Raw genomic sequence first — 16,619 nt, 5'->3', positions numbered from 1 at the left:
TGAGGCCGGGGAATCGGGGTCCGTTCCTTATACACGAGGATGGGTCGTTCCTATCGAGATTCCAGTTTGTGTCAGTGTTTCGCCGCTGTCTTGTACGGTGTGGTTTGGTGGGCTCTGAATATGCTTCGCACTCCTTCCGCATCGGTTCGTAGAATCGGTCCGCTGGGAGTCGCGTAGGTTTCGGTCTTACGTTAGACCACAGTTGGCGGTTGGGCAGTCCCTGGAGCGGGGGCGTCCTTAGTTGTTTTCTCTTCGCGCGCATCCCTTCCCATGCCCAACGTTTAAAAAAAAAAAGGGGGGAGGAGTGGGGGGGTCACGGGCCCCTGGGGTTGCGCGTGGAGGCGGGTTTATGGTGGGTGGCGGCTTCCCTGGATCTCTCAGTTTTGGTTTTTTCATTTCAGATGGAGGTGCAGTGCACCTCGTTTGGATCGTGGGCCACTCGTACGTTTGTTGGGGGGCCAGGAGAGGAGACATGAGGCCGGAAAGGGAGGCAGCTGGGGATTTCCAGAAATGAAGCTGAATTGCATTGGTTGGGGATACCTGGAATGCAGTGGGACAGGGTGATGAGTGTGGTCAAAAGGTATGTGTGGCTGGATAGGCCCCCGGATGTGTTGGTTATACATGCTGGGGGAAATGACCTGGGAGCCCGGAAGGTCAGGGATCTGCTGATGGATATAAAAGCTGATTTTCTGCGGCTTTCCCGATACCATCCTGGTGTGGTCAGACATTGTCGCTAGGACTCAGTGGAGATGGGCGAGATCGGTGGCCAGCATTCAGAAGACACGAATCCGGGTGAATAAAGTGGTGGGCAGGTTTGTGGTTCAGAATGGTGGTTTGGTGATCAGACACCGGGAGCTGGAGGTTAATGTGGGTTTATACCTGAGGAAGGACGGGGTGCACCTAACGGATGTTGGGATTGACCTGTGGTCCTTGGGCTTACAAGATGGGATTCAAAAAGCTTTGCGGGTGTGGGGTTGCCCTCAAGGGTAAGGTGGTCACCCTTTCAGGCTGTGGCGTGATATTTTCTGGTGGTCTTTGACGGTGGCGGTAAACAGAGGTGATCTAAAGGTGTGGGGGGCTCATTGGTAATAGGGGCCCCTCCGGTGTATTCCTGAACGGTGGACGGAATACTGGGAGGTGTTTGCACTGCAGGAATTTGGTTGTCTCTGAGCGGTCACAGCTAGAGGCCTGGGATGTAAAATGGTAAAAGCAGTGAGGTTGGTGTTTGAGTTAAAGTGGGTCACCATCAGAGATCACCAGACTGGAGTTTCTAAAGTTGTTCAAAATGTTTGTTTACGGTTGTTTATATGTATTTATATATTTATATATTTATATATACATATCTTTGGAGGGGGTAAATATATTTTGGTTATGTTAATAAAAGGCTGTTGTGGCCAGTTTACTCCAAAGATCAGGTGTGGTCTCATTATTATAGTCTATAAGAGGGCTGGTAAGAGGTACGGGATTGGGAAAAGGGGGACAATCGGGCTACGCAGGTCATGGCCACTCTTTAATAAAATGGTAAAATGGTATAAACAGAACAAACATAGTCAAAACTTAGCCAGGTTTCTGTAACCAGAACGGGTAGATGGAACAAGCCAGTAAAACAGGGATCCAGAGATCAGCGTAGTAGAGGCAGTAAACAGGATCAGGAACCAGAAGGGAAGTCAGCAAGGCAAAAGTCTTTAACAGGAAAACACAGCAAATCCATATATGTTTGACCAAGGCGAAATCACAGACAATCTGATCCATGCAGTTTAAATAGCTAGCAGAGCTTCACGCCAGGAACCCTACTGCGCATGCGTGAGGCTCCGCTCCTCTCTTCTACTGGCCCGGCGACAGGGGGAGGAGGAGGGAGCTCCATGGTGACATCAAGGGCCATGGCTTGGACTCCCGGAAGTGGGAACAGGATACCTGTCAAAGAGCTCCCCTTCAAAAGGTGTCAATTGTGGCACCTGAGGGGGAGAGGAGATAAATGAGCAGAAGTTCCACTTTTGGTCCCTTGAAGCAGCCGAGGTAAATCCATGCCCACCTGGCCATTGTTATGATTAATCAGGATTTCACTACAGATCAGACTTGTCACCGAGCTTCACACAGTAGTTATACTTTATCATAACTATAAACACAGGATAACTTCTCACAAAAGCAGGAGCTTCCAGTAGCAGATGGAACATCTCTTGCATTGTACAGAGGCCAATGTCATAACCCCTTCAATTAACATGTCAAGTTCAGAATCAAACAAACTAGGAATAGTCTTTATATATATTCTGGGAGATATTGTGGATAAATATTACTGTCCCATTTTAAGTAATCCAAGCTACATTTTCTCGGTCAGCCTGTGCCCCTAATGGACAGGGGAGCTGAAACAAGGGTTTCCCAACCTCTCCAAGTGATTCTGGGTTCCACGGGCCCTCCCGTCACATCTCTCCCCTTTTGGCAGAAGACTAATGCTGTATAGACACAGTCGGATTTTCCAACGGAAAATGTTGGATGTGAGCTTGTTGTCCAACCATGTGTATGCTCCATCGAACATTTGCTGTCGGACTTTACCCAACAAATGTTTGCTAGCAAGTTCTCAAATTTTCCACCAACAAAACTTTGTTGTCAGAAAGTCAGATCGTGTGTACACAAGTCCAAGCCAAGTACTTGTCCAAAAACATTTAGAAATTTAATAGGGGCCATAACAAAATAAAGAGGAAGGCAACACTGGAGAAACAGTTGGAATTAGTGAAGCCTTTGTACCCCAGGGCAGACATCAATAATTTGACTGTCAAAATTGGTAACCTGAGGAGTCCATTTTATAGGGAGCACAATACGGCCCTCCAGGACTCTGAGATATCGGGAGCAGCAGAAGATGACATATATGTCCCGAGGCTGTGGCCTTACAACAGACTGTGTTTTTTGCCAGACACATTAAAACCAGGTCATCACTCTCAACACTTCCTTCCACATTTCCTTCCATGCAGCTGTGGTGGGTGGGTGGCTGTGGTTTTGCTGTAGTTGGTGGAGGAGTATGGTCCAACTCACACAGGTGGTTTTGAGTTGTTAGTTTGCCCTTCGTCCCCTTGTTTAGGGCCTGCAGAATGATTTCCTCACAGATCGTACATTGGCTCTGCTCCATGTGTTCGAGCTTGCTTGCTGTGACAAAGCCAAATGCCTTGTGGCCACCAGGGGTCGTGTTAAGTGCCGCAGTAGTCTGGCAAAAGAAAACAGACACTGACTCCTCCAGGTTTCTCACCTTCCTGGTCCTTTTGGTTGGAGGGCAGAGGGGAGGAACCTGGGATTCCGTCAGGCTGCTTGCCATGGCAACCTCCTGGCTGAGACTTTCCTGTGTATGAAAATAGTACATAGTTTTAGGTTTTTGGTCATTAATCACACACAATTTTGAGCTCATGACTATTACAAATTGAATGTTACCAAATAGAAAAGACTATCCTTCTGACCCCAGTATTTTTCATTCTTGTCCCAATCATTTTTGGCTACTACTGTCTATTGATATGTAAACCACTTTGTTAAATCAGAAATTATTGATCAATAACATCTGGTTAACATCATTCAATTTTTGACAAGAAATATGTTCAACAATGCTATACCTGGCTCAATCTGGTCTCTTCCACACCTTCCTGGGTGGAAGGCCCAGGTTGGACTTCAGTAGCCTCAGCTGATGTGGAAGGAAGTATTGAAGGAAGTGGGGCTTATTTAAAAAAAGTAAAACCACTTTTGCACTACAAGTGCAATGCAAGTGCACTTGAAAGTGTACTTGTACTTGGAGTCAATCTGTGGATAGTATAGGAAAGGAACAAAGAACAAGAGAGAACATAGACCTGAAGTGTTCCGGGGTCAGTATGCCTAAAAGGGGGCATATCCAAGTATGAAATGAAATGAAATGAAGGGAATGGGTGGGTGGGACACGAGAGCCTACGACCACGAGGGGAGGAGGCAAAGGAGGGCAGGCTTTATGCAGCCTGACTCCTACAAATACAGGCTGACCTGTGGTCAGCCTTACACTTGTACTCAGGAGTCAATCTGTGTATAGTATAGGAAAGGAACAAAGAGCAACAGAGAACATAGACCTGAAGTGTGCCAGGGTCATGTGGTCAGTATGCCTAAAAGGGGGCAAAAATAAACACAGTAGGATGAAAGCTCTAGGACATACCCAGAGAAACAAGACAACCTCCACCTACCCAAATACCAAATAATAAGGGCTGGGGCCCCCTGGTGCAAAGGCGCAGAAGCTACTCCTACCCTGAATGAATAGCCAAAGTATGCTTCAGGTTCCAGACCCTGTTTGGCCAAAAAATAGGGGCGGCAATGAAGTATGAAAAAATGTTTTTTTTGTTTCAGTTTCAAAACTTTGTAAATAAGTAAGTTTTCTCCTTCACGGATGGGCACTGATGGGGCTACACTGATGGGCACTGATAAGGCAGCACTGATGGGCACCAATGAAGTGGCACTGATGAGGTGGCATTGATGGACACTGATAGGCGGCACTGATAGGCGGCACTGATAGGCGACACGGATAGGCGACACGGATGGGCGACACGGATGGACACTGATAGGTGGCACAAATTGGCACTGATAGCTGGCACGGATTGGCATGGGTGGACGGCACAGATGGGCATGGGTAGGCGGCACAGATGGGCATTGGTAGGCGGCACAGATGGGCATGGGTGGGCACTGATAGGCGGCACAGGTGGGCACTGATAGGTGGCACAGGTGGGCACTCATTAGCGGCACAGGTGGGCACTCATTAGCAGCACAGGTGGGCACTCATTAGCAACACAGGTGTTATACTGTACTAATGGTTGCCAATCAGTGCCAAACAATAATGCATGCCAATCAGTGATGCCCATTGTGGGCACTGATTGCCATCCATTATGGGCACTGATTGGCATCCATTGTGCCTGACTGGCATCCCTGGTGGTCTAGGGAGGATTACCTCTGATGGGCATCCCTGGTGGTCTGGTGGCGTCCCTGGTGGTCCAGTATGGGCATCCTCGGGGGGGCTGTGCTGATAATCGATCAGCACAGACCCCCCCTGTCAGAGGAGCAGCCGATCAGCTCTCCTCTACTCGCGTCTGACAGACGCGAGTGAGGAAAAGCCGATCACCGGCTCTTCCCATTTACACTGTGATCAGCCGTGATTGGACACGGCTGATCACGTGGTAAAGAGTCTCCGTCGGAGACTCTTTACCGAGATCATAGTTGCCGGGTGTCAGACTGACACCCCGCAACAACGATCGCCGCGATGCGCGCCCCCGGGGGCGCACAGCGGCTCATAATCCTGATCACGTCATATGACGTCCGGTTAGGATTATGAAACCACTTTGCCGCCGTCTATTTGTAATAGGGCGGGCGGCAAGTGGTTAAATAAACTATTTGTGTGAGAGTTACACTATGGAGGCTCTTCTATCTTTTACATGGGGGAGGAATACTACCTAGGATATCCTGATATTTCGCTACCACCTGGGATTTTGCAGTGGGGAGTACCCTCTTGACTCTCAAAGTGAACCCCTGGTTGGAAAAGAATTGCAGGCTGTTCTAGATCTCCCTAAAAAGAGATCTCAGAATCTGGTAAGCGGCAGAGTGACTAGAGGTGGAGGATCTTTTCTTTGGAATTCATCACTGTTCTCGGGTGTTTCTGGTGTGATGCCACGATTAACAGATCACCAAGGATTTAATTTATTTGGTGGACTTTCACTTTTTAACTGTTTTTTCCAGGACTTTATTATTTATGTACTAGGTCTAACCATTAAATCACTTAATTATTGGATTATGTCATTTTATTGCACGTTTTGATTTATTTATCTCATTAGATTCATTGGTATTCTGAGATATTTTTATGTAGAGTTTTTTACAGCGCAGCTAATACGTTTTGGTACTCTTCTGGATCACCTGAGGATGGCTTGAATAGAGTATGCAGAAAATAAAGAAAAGCCTGTCGGAGTCTTCCAACAACATGAAATGCTGAGTCTCAGCCAGATACACCCCGAAAATGCTGTGGGCCGATATGAGTTGGAAGAGGCAAAAAACAGAAATCAAATAAGAACTGGATGTAAACCGTCAGGACTAGAAAACCTTGACTGGAAAGCCTGGAAAACATCCCAAGCAGTGTCATGAGCCTACCTGGTATTCAAAGTAAAGACTAAATGAACAAGCTGCTGCGTCAGCCAAATGGAAACCCAATCCATCACAAATGCTGGAAACTGAAGAGAAGGCATAACGCTGACATCTGCGTCCGAGACCTGGGCCTACTGGTACCGGCCAAGGCACCGAGAGGATTCCAGAATCCACCAAAAACCCCTGAGCCAGTAGCAGCTGCTGGAGCTGCAATGGCTAACTTACCAATAGTTCCATACTACATGCCACTCCTGGCCAGACGTAGCTAGGAAATAAAAGGTAGTGTGGATTTGGGACAGAAAACATATATACAGTTCCTATTAGCACTACAAACTATTAGTCATGTGCATTGGCATGTACAACCTGAAAAATATATAGTAAACTAAGTTTCAGTGCGGCTACCAACCGAAAACAAAAAGCAGCGCATGATGGAGATCGCATGAAAACAGATTAGTCTTTAATATATTTCATATTAATATAATAATATATTATATTATATATATTATATATAAGAATTTATTGCACTAAAAGTCAAATCTAAAAAGTTGCAGCAACAGTCAATAGTAGTATAGATACGTGTAGATGGTTGCAGAACAGTCATAAAAGCATATAGCTAAATAAGATACTGGTATAAATAAATAAACGTTACCACCGCTGAGTCCGGATGAGAGGGGGTTAACATCAACCAATCAGCTTCAGGCTGGACTGTGGAGAGGGCTGTCACAACTCTAAATAGATGGTATGAAAATCCCAGTATGACAGGGGGGAGGATGGTGTCTCAAATCTTGTAGCTGCCAGATGAAAGCGCTCAGCCTACAAACACACGTACAGGCACGGTAAGGAGGATCCTCAGATGGGCACAGCAAGCCCTACTGTGGGATGTGGGATGGCATTCCTATGAGGATGCTGTGTAGCTGAACTAAGCTGTGCAAAGGCTAGGCAGCGACAACTGCCAGGGGGACGTCAGCATTACCACGGAAACAAAGGGAAGCCGGAAACAACGGGAACTCTTCAGTAATCAGCAGTGGAACATCGTAGGCTCAGGGGAAGCCATGACTACATGTTTTGCGCTTCAGCGCTTTATCAAAGTCCAAGACTTGGGACAGGGTAGAAACCACAGCCCACAGGGTAACCTGCTCCGCACTTAACGCGCAAGGGAACAGTAACCTAAATAACTGGGCTTACTGAGCTCAAGCCAGGAAAGCAATCCCCCTGCGTTGAAATACTGCCGTCAGAGCAAAGAGTTGAAGCTAGCTATGTGTGAACAATGAAGCCTTGGGATGGTCCAGGTTCTGAGAGAGGGTGAGCTACTGTGCTCCGACCCCCCCCCCCCCCCCCCCCAGCTGGAGAAGGAATGATAGAAGCAAAGTCCTCAATATGTGCTGCTTGAGATATAAGAAACATGGGACAATGAGAAAAACATGAAAACGTGAGATGGCATAAAACAACAAAATGCATGAGAAAACGTGAATTGCATGAGAAACGTAAATTGCGTGAGAAACGTAAATTGCATGAGAAACTAAAAATTGCATGAGAAACGTAAATTGTATGAGAAACGTGAGATTGTACGAAATATGTAAGCAACATAAGAACAGATGAGGAGACTTGCCACCGAACAAGCCAATTAAAAACGATCACCTCAATCTGTTAAACCCATAGCCATGATGGGTAACCTGCAGTGGAAGAACATAGACAACCCAGCTGTGTGAAAACGACCAAAGAACATTACAGACAACCAGCTTATGACATAACAACCCCCCTGGTACCTGACAAGTATGAGGATGTGGGTGCAGAAATTACAAGACCAACATCGCATGAATGTGAACCTAATGACAACACCACCCTACTGTATGCAGTAAGCGAGCCCAAGCAACCTGCAGCGCCAAGACAGGAAATTGAAAAAGGACATTTAGGGCTAAGGTACCCACAGACCGTGGTGGGTAGTAGTAAAGGTGTAATGGTGAACATGCATGTATGATGTATGGAATACAGGCGAGAAGATTGTGGGACAACAATCAATTAAAAACGAATCCTCAGCTTGTATAGATCTGTAGACGTGACAGATCCTGGATGTGAGCACTAGCTTACGGAAATGTTGCGAACGAAAGGCAATGCCATGAAACGTGATTAACATGAGAAACGTGAGCAACGTGAGAAACGTAAGAAACATGAGCAATGTGAGAAACATAAGAAATATGAGAAACGTGAGAAACGTAAGAAACATGAGCAACGTGAGAAATGAGAGAAACCTGAGAAACGTGAGCAGCGTAAGAAACACGAGCAACGTGAGAAACGTAAGAAACATGAGCAACGTGAGAAGCGTAAGAAATGTAAGAAACGTGAGCAACCTGAGCAACGTAAGCAACATAAGAAACATGAGCAACATAAGAAACATGAGCAATGTGAGAAATGTAAGAAACGTGAGAAACGTAAGAAATGTGAGAAACATGGGAAACGTAAGAAACATGGGAAACATAAGCAACATGGGAAACATAAAAACAAGGTAAACGTAAGAAATATGGGATACTAAAGAAACATGGGAAACTTAAGAAGCAAGGGAAAGGTAAGAAACAAGGGAAACGTAAGAAACACGGGAAGCGTAAGAAACACGGTAAACGAAAGAAACACGGTAAACGAAAGAAACACTGGCCATACAGGCCACAGAAATGCTGAACTGGGTGTAGTATGCCCTGGATGGCCATGTTACATGGCTGGTTACAACTTTGTCAGGCCGGACTAGTGAAACGGTGCCGGGAGATGCAACTATAAAAGTACCATGTGAGGAGAAGTGGACTATGATGCTATGAGAACCTTGTATCGGAACACATATTCAGCTGCAGAGGAGCCCCAGCAGGAGAGACTAGCACTGGTACAGCTCACCACATACATCGAAACCCCTCCCCATACCCCACTCCCAACATCCTCTAGGGCCCTCACCCCCTCCCATATGCCTCTCATACCGTATGGATGCAGTGAATACCGCCCTCCCCCTGATGCTGGAGTGATAGGGAGAAACAGTAAGGCCCCTTTCACGCGGACGATCCGTTCAGGTCCACCTGTTAGTTTTTCAGGCGGACCTGAACGGATGCTCCATAGAGGTCTATGGAGCGTCAGATGTCAGCGGTGACAAGTCCGCTGACATCCGACCCGCTCCGATCCGAAAAAGTATGACGGAGGAAAAAACGATTTTTCCATCTGTCATTGGATCGGAACATTGCGGTCCGTCGTCACCCGATCTCCCATAGGGGAAAGCGGCGCTGTGACAGGTCCTTCCCTGCGCAGTGTGCAGAGACGGACCTATCATCTTCCTGCTCAGCGGAGATTGCTCCGGCGATCCCCGCTGAGCAAGCGGATATCCACGGGGCGGATCAGCACTGATCTGCCCCGTGTGAAAGGACCCTTAGGACGGATGCCCCTCCCCACCCCCGGCGTCAGCACAGGTGAAAACAGCCCCCCCCCCCCCCCGAAATTCTGGGTGGAGCATTAAAAAGTGGGCAGGCGGCACCGGGAGAAGCGGGTGGCCAGTCACCCCCCCCCCGGCGTGAACACCGGGAGAAGTGGGCAGCCGGTCACCCCCTCTCCCGGCGTGAGCACTGGGTGAAGGGTATGGAAAGCCCCCCACAAATAAATTGTCCATGGAGAGGGGAGCTGGCACAGTCTTTTGGATGGTGTTACCAGAGTGCTTTACCAGGCCAGAGATACTTGGTACCTCTCTCCAACAGTCTAGCACATGGCAATAAGTAAACTACTGCTCCCAGCCAGTCCATAAACTGCAAAGGCTGCATTCCCCAGCCACAGCATTCTGTATTACGCTCAACAGTTCTCCTTTTGCTTCTTCCTCACTGACCTTCTCCAAAGGCCCTGTGTTCCCTGGTCACAGCAGCTTGACGCCAACTCCATGCTGAAGATCTTTATCCAGGAATACATCCTAGCAGCTCCTCCTGCTCTCCTGGGGTGCCTCCCATGTGGGGACGCCCTGCAGCAGCTGCCTAAAGCTCCATTCTCCTTTTTCCTGCACCGTCAGAATCTCTCTGGGCAGCATGTGACCCCAGCTTTTATGGGATGCCTGCCCCTTGCCAATACTGAATGGGGATTGGCCAGAGCTTCTCACATGAGCTGCCTGCTACTCAAACTTCAGGTCCAACCTCTGTTCCAGAAAAACCTTTCTGAAAGCAGGGGAGGCTCCTCTGAGTCAGAGGACAGGTGATAACACCCACCACTATACTAAACACTCCCAGCCTCAAACCAAAACAAACAGGTCCAACCTAAAGTACAGGCCTGTCCAAATTTGCCTACACTGATATCTTAAACACAGAAAAGTCCTATTCTAGCACCTACCTCAAGGTAGAGGGTGCTACATTCACACCCCCACTAAAATCACAGCTGTCCTCAGCTGTGGGGAAATAAATTAGCAAAATACCTCCTGAACCCAGGAGGAAAGACATCCCATAACAATTAGTTGGATGAGGAAAGGAGAAAAAGGACAAACTTGGATGGGGAAACATTGTATAATCTTAGAAAATGGAACATGTACACTATGACATATACATACATTTGCACACTTTATACATCCTAACTACAGGTCCCTGCAGCTAATGTTACATGACTAGTGTAGTCTGAATGTTCCCCTTATATTATTCCTTACCCATACCTTCCCCTATTAGAAACGAGACCACACCATAGGTTGGAGTAAACTGGCCACAACAGCCTTTATTAAACATAACTCAAAATTCACTCCAATAACTTGTAAATATGAAAATATATAAATATATATAAATATATAAATATAAATAACTTTATTAACATTAAACCACATTAAATAACATTAACTGCCCATTCTGGTGATCTCTGACGGTGACCCCACTTAAGCCAATACCAAATCACTGCGGTACACCTGACCAACTTCCCAAAGGCCTCCACCTGTGACCAGTCGGAGACAACTTCCGCCAGTGAACATAACCGTATTCCCTCCAACGTTCAGGAATACCCAGAGGGGCCGATCGTTAGATGAGCCCCCCACACCCTCAGATCCCTTCTGAGTACCTGTCTACCGTCAGAAACCACCAGAAAACACACCGCCAACACATGAAACCTTCAGCTGCCGCGACAACCGACGAAACCTGCAAAAGAAGAAAAGACCAGCAACAAACGACACCACAAAACAAACACATAACATTAGGGCGGGAGGGCGGGAAAAACTGCCTCCTCTGTGTCACGCTGGGCTCCGAATGATCCCTTAAAGCCACACCCCTCCCTTTTATATGACCCCTCCCCTACACTGAACTTGTTTCCTGCAAACCTTTTCCTCAGCTCCACCCCTAAAGCTTAACCCTCTGTGTCCCTCATCCACACTGTCATGTCCAGCACTCCTTATATCATTGCATTCTTAATCCGTGCTTCTCTTGACTAGTGTAGTCTGAATGTTCCCCTTATATTATTCCTTACCCATACCTTCCCCTATTAGAAACGAGACCACACCATAGGTTGGAGTAAACTGGCCACAACAGCCTTTATTAAACATAACTCAAAATTCACTCCAATAACTTGTAAATATGAAAATATATAAATATATATAAATATATAAATATAAATAACTTTATTAACATTAAACCACATTAAATAACATTAACTGCCCATTCTGGTGATCTCTGACGGTGACCCCACTTAAGCCAATACCAAATCACTGCGGTACACCTGACCAACTTCCCAAAGGCCTCCACCTGTGACCGGTCAGAGACAACTTCCGCCAGTGAACATAACCGTATTCCCTCCAACGTTCAGGAATACCCAGAGGGGCCGATCGTTAGATGAGCCCCCCACACCCTCAGATCCCTTCTGAGTACCTGTCTCAGAAACCACCAGAAAACACACCGCCACAGCCCGAAAGGGTGACCCCCTCAACCTTGAGGGCCACCCCCCACCCGAAGAGCTTTTTGTATCCCCTCCTGTAAGCCCAAGGACCAAAGGTCAATCCCCCACATCCGATAGGTGAACGCCATCCTGCCAAAGATAAAGACCCACATTCACCTCCAACTCCCGATGTCGAACCACAATGCCCCCGTTCTGCACCACAAACCGCCCAACCACCTTATGGTGGCCTGCTGGTAGAGAATCACCTCTCCTGGCCCCCCAGCACATGTACGAATGCCCCAGGATCCAAACGAGGCGTGGAGAACCTCCATCTGGAATAAAAACAAAAGAAATAACACAACAACCAACGTAATGTTACAATCACAGTACTCCCCCCCAGAAATCCCAACAACAAACACCCCCAGCCGCACCCCAAATTACCCCAGTAGCAACTGCGGCCGGACATAGGACCGGAACCTCCGGGACTCCCACCTACCAATCCGGCGAACTACCGCCTCCTCCAGCCCACATCGTGCAGCTTCCGTTGCCGCCCCGATCCGGAAAGAGTGTGACGCGTATTCCCGCTCATCCAAACCCACCGCTCTCAGGCATTGCCGAAAAACCAACACAAACTGAAACCGGGATAGAAAAGAGCCCTCCGCATGCACCAAAAAGGGGCCCGCCCCCGCAGGCCGCACCGCCCGGAAGGCCCGTACCGCTGCCACCGGGCACACAGCCGAGCCCGGAAGGGCGAGCAGCGTAATCGCCACTCCCTTGCCCCGTTGATCAGTCTTGGACCTACGCAACCGTATACTCACCCGATCCGCAACCACCTGCACATCCTGATCCAACAAACCCCCAGCCACCCGTTTCGAGCGACACACCAACTGCCCTATCCTAAACGCCCCATAAAACGCCAATGAAAAAGCCGCCGTAAACAGAACGGTCTCGTAAGCTGACGAGCAAACGTCCACCAGCCGAGAACAAATTGCCACCAAATTGTCAAACGACACCGGCCGGCGCGCATCCCGACCCTTCCGATTTTTCCTGTACCCCTTCAACATTTGCCGCACCCAAAAATCCTTCGTCCCGTCCGGCTCCCCCCACATCTTAAACAAAAAGGCCAACCCTGCCAGCTTCCGCTCAATAGACACAGGCGACAGTCCCATCTCTATGTTCCGGGCCACCCAGTACAATACCACCCAGCGCTGGTCGGAGCCCCGACCAGCTACGCCAACCTCCCGCAGTAACGCCCACCATTCCGCCCACACCCTAGAATAAGTGGACCATGTAGCCTCACTCAATGACCTCTTCAACCAACCTGCGGCGATTCCAAGGGCAGCTCCCACATCCACCCGGGGCAGGGTGCCCCCGACTCCTCCGCTCCCGGCGCCAGCTGCCGGAACTTGTCCCACTGAAAACGAGAGAGCGAGTCAGCCAAGGAATTCTCCACCCCAGGTATGTGCACTGCATAAACGTAAACATTGAGCTGCAAACATCGAAAAACCAGCTGCCGTAGCAGCCGGATGACCGGGGGGGAGGAAGCAGTCATCCGATTGATGACCTGAACCACCCCCATGTTGTCGCAATTGATGCGCAACTTCAAATTACGAAACTCCTCCCCCCACAGCTCCAACGCCAACACTACCGGGAATAATTCCAGCAAAACCAAATTGCCCAACAACCCCGCAACCTCCCAGGAGCGCGGCCAAGGTTCAGCACTCCACCGGCCCCGAAAAAATGCCCCATAACCCGTAGACCCAGCCGCGTCAGTAACCAACTCCACATCGAAGTTGCTCACTGGCCCTGACATCCACATGGCCCGCCCGTTATACGACTCCAAAAATTCATGCCACGCCCGCAGGTCCTCCCTGTGTTCCTTCCGTAAACGCACAAAAGGTTAGGTCCGGTCACCCCGGCGGTGGCCCCCCGACAGCCGTCGGCAGAACACACGGCCCATAGGGATGATCCGGCAAGCGAAATTCAGCTTGCCCAACAGGGACTGCAGGGCCCGAAGCTGAACCTTCTGCCGGCCCTGCATCCCCGCCAACTCTGCTTGCAGATCCCGTAATTTATTCTCTGGCAATCGACACTCCATTGCCAGCGAATCAATCACTATCCCCAAAAAACTCAATTCCGTAACCAGGCCTTCCATCTTATCCCCCGCCAACGGCACCCTGAACCTGCCCGCAATGTGCTGCAACGTGGACAGAAGAATCGCACACACATTGGAGGCAGGCGGGCCCACGCACAGAAAGTCATCCAAATAGTGGATGACCGACTCCAGGCCCGAAACATCTCTCACCACCCATTCCAAAAATGAGCTAAAAGCTTCAAAATAGGCGCAGGAAATGGAACAACCCATGGGCAGGCACAAATCTACATAGAACTTGCCCCGCCAATGGCACCCCAACAGCCGGAAGCTGTCCGGGTGGACCGGTAGAAGCCGAAACGCCGATTCCACATCCGCCTTGGCCATTAGAACCCCGCGACCATACCGCCTGACCCACCGAACCGCCGCGTCAAAAGACGTGTAGGAAACCGTACACGCCTCCGGGTCAATGAAATCGTTGACCGACCCCCCTTTCGGAAAAGACAGATGATGAATCAAGCGAAACTTCCCCGGCTCCTTCTTAGGAACTACACCCAACGGGGAAACCACCAGGTCCCCCCACGGCTGCACTTCGAAAGGCCCGCCCATCCGGCCCAGCGCCACCTCCTTACCCAATTTGTCATCAACCACCCCCGGGTGATCTAAAGCCGAGCGCAAATTCCTGGCTAACGGCGGCACCCCCGCTAAAGAACAGGGAATCCTAAAACCGTCCCGAAAGCCCGAAATCAACCCTCGCGCCACCTCACCATCCGGATACCTATTTAGGAAAGGAAGCATCCCTCCCAGGTTCACCGGCGTCATCCCTTTTGTGACCGGCATCGCCGGCGCGCTTACCCTTTTTGAAACAGCGGGACAGGGGGTGGGTGCCGCCGCAGCCGGAGCACTCATGTTTGAAACGGCACGCGCCCCCGAATTTACAAGCCCCTTCATTAAAGGGCCAGCACACCCCCCACTTCTTTCCGGCCGGCAGCCCCGAGGACGACGCACTCCCGGCCCCCCCCTGAAGAAACGGAGTGGGCGTCCGCGGAGCAGACATAAGCCTCATCCATAGGCTTATGTCCTTGTGATCCCATCGCAGTTCCGCCCGCACCGCCTTCCGCTGACGAAACTGCTCATCATAGCGCAGCCACGCCAACCCCCCATACACCCAATGAGCCTCACCAATCGCGTCCAGGTAACAAAATAACGCCGAGCAATGCTCGGGGTTCTTTTCCCCAATAACGCTAGCCAGGATAGCGAACGCCTGAAGCCAATTCGCAAACGTGCGCGGGATCAGCCGATACCTACGCTTCTCCTCGTCGTCCTTCTTGGAACTGTCCGGCTTGACCCTATCGAAGTTAAACTTCTCGAGGGGGAGTAAAGAGAAAATCTCCACATACTCACCCTTGCCGATCTTGTCCCGCACCTCCTGCTTCAAATGCGCCCCCAACGGGCCCTCGAAGCAAACATAAACTTCGCACCGGGCAGCATCCGCGAGCCTAACCAGATCGGACCGCGCCCCCGGGTCCGCGGTCACCGGGGGGACCCCCGAGCCCCCAGCCCCCGCATCCACGCTCCCCGATGCCACCGCAGGCGGTGCGTCCATCGCAGTCGCAGCCTCTGACCCCCCGGCCCCCCCCCCCATGACTCAGCCAGGGGCCCACCTGAGGCGACCCCGAGCCCCCAGCAAACTTACCAACTAGGGCCTGCAACCCCTCCAACAGCTCCTGCAGCGGACCCGAGGGCCCCCCCGAGGCTACTGGCCCCGCCCCCCCAACGGACCAGCCGAAACCCCCCCCATGTTGTCCCGGGACCCCGTGGGCCCAGAACCCCCCTGTGACACCCCCATCAGACCACGCAAAGCTTCCGCCAGCAACGCAGACTCATGCAACTTACCTGGCCCCACCGGGGCCCCGCCGACCTGTACCGGTCCGGGCGCAGCAAAGGACACCTCCTCCTCCTGGGACAGCTTGCTCTCGGACCCGACCTCACCAGCGCGCACCGGGGACGCCGCCATCCCCCTGTGCTCCGAGCGGTCCTTCCTGTCCATGCGATCCGGAACAGCAGGCAATGTCCTCCTCCCCCCGCCGCCCCCGGCATGCCGGCGTCTGAAACCGGCCCTGCCAGGCACCTTGGCGGCCCTCTGCGACCCGCCCTCCCCCCCCTCAAGTATGCGGCCCCCCGCGGCACCCCCTGCCCCCCCACCGCGCGGATCACAGCCCCTGAGCCCGCAGGCCTCTGATCAACCGCCATGTGCACCCCCCCTGAAAACCCGACCCCGAGCCACCCGCACTCCCCCCCTCCTCCACCGGGCCCCGTCCAGGCCCGGAGCCAGTGCCATGCTGCCGCGAAGCCCCGCCCCCTCCGGTCGGCGGCGCAACGACCGCCCGGACCGGGGAGAGCCGAGTACCGGCCGTTTCGCCGGGGGGACCGAACGGTCCTCCCCCGGGCTCCGGGAGTCACGAGGTGGCCGAGGTGTAGGCCCCGGAGAAAAATGCGCCGGAGGCCGAGACCTCCACGCGCGCAGCTGCACCTCACCTGTCCCGCCGCCGTCCTC

The sequence above is a fragment of the Lithobates pipiens genome, unplaced genomic scaffold (genome assembly GCF_037356315.1).
Source record: "Lithobates pipiens isolate NorthernLeopardFrog02 unplaced genomic scaffold, aLitPip1_a1.2 Scaffold_28, whole genome shotgun sequence".
Classification (NCBI taxonomy): domain Eukaryota; kingdom Metazoa; phylum Chordata; class Amphibia; order Anura; family Ranidae; genus Lithobates; species Lithobates pipiens.
Note: the sequence above shows the minus strand (reverse complement) of the source record.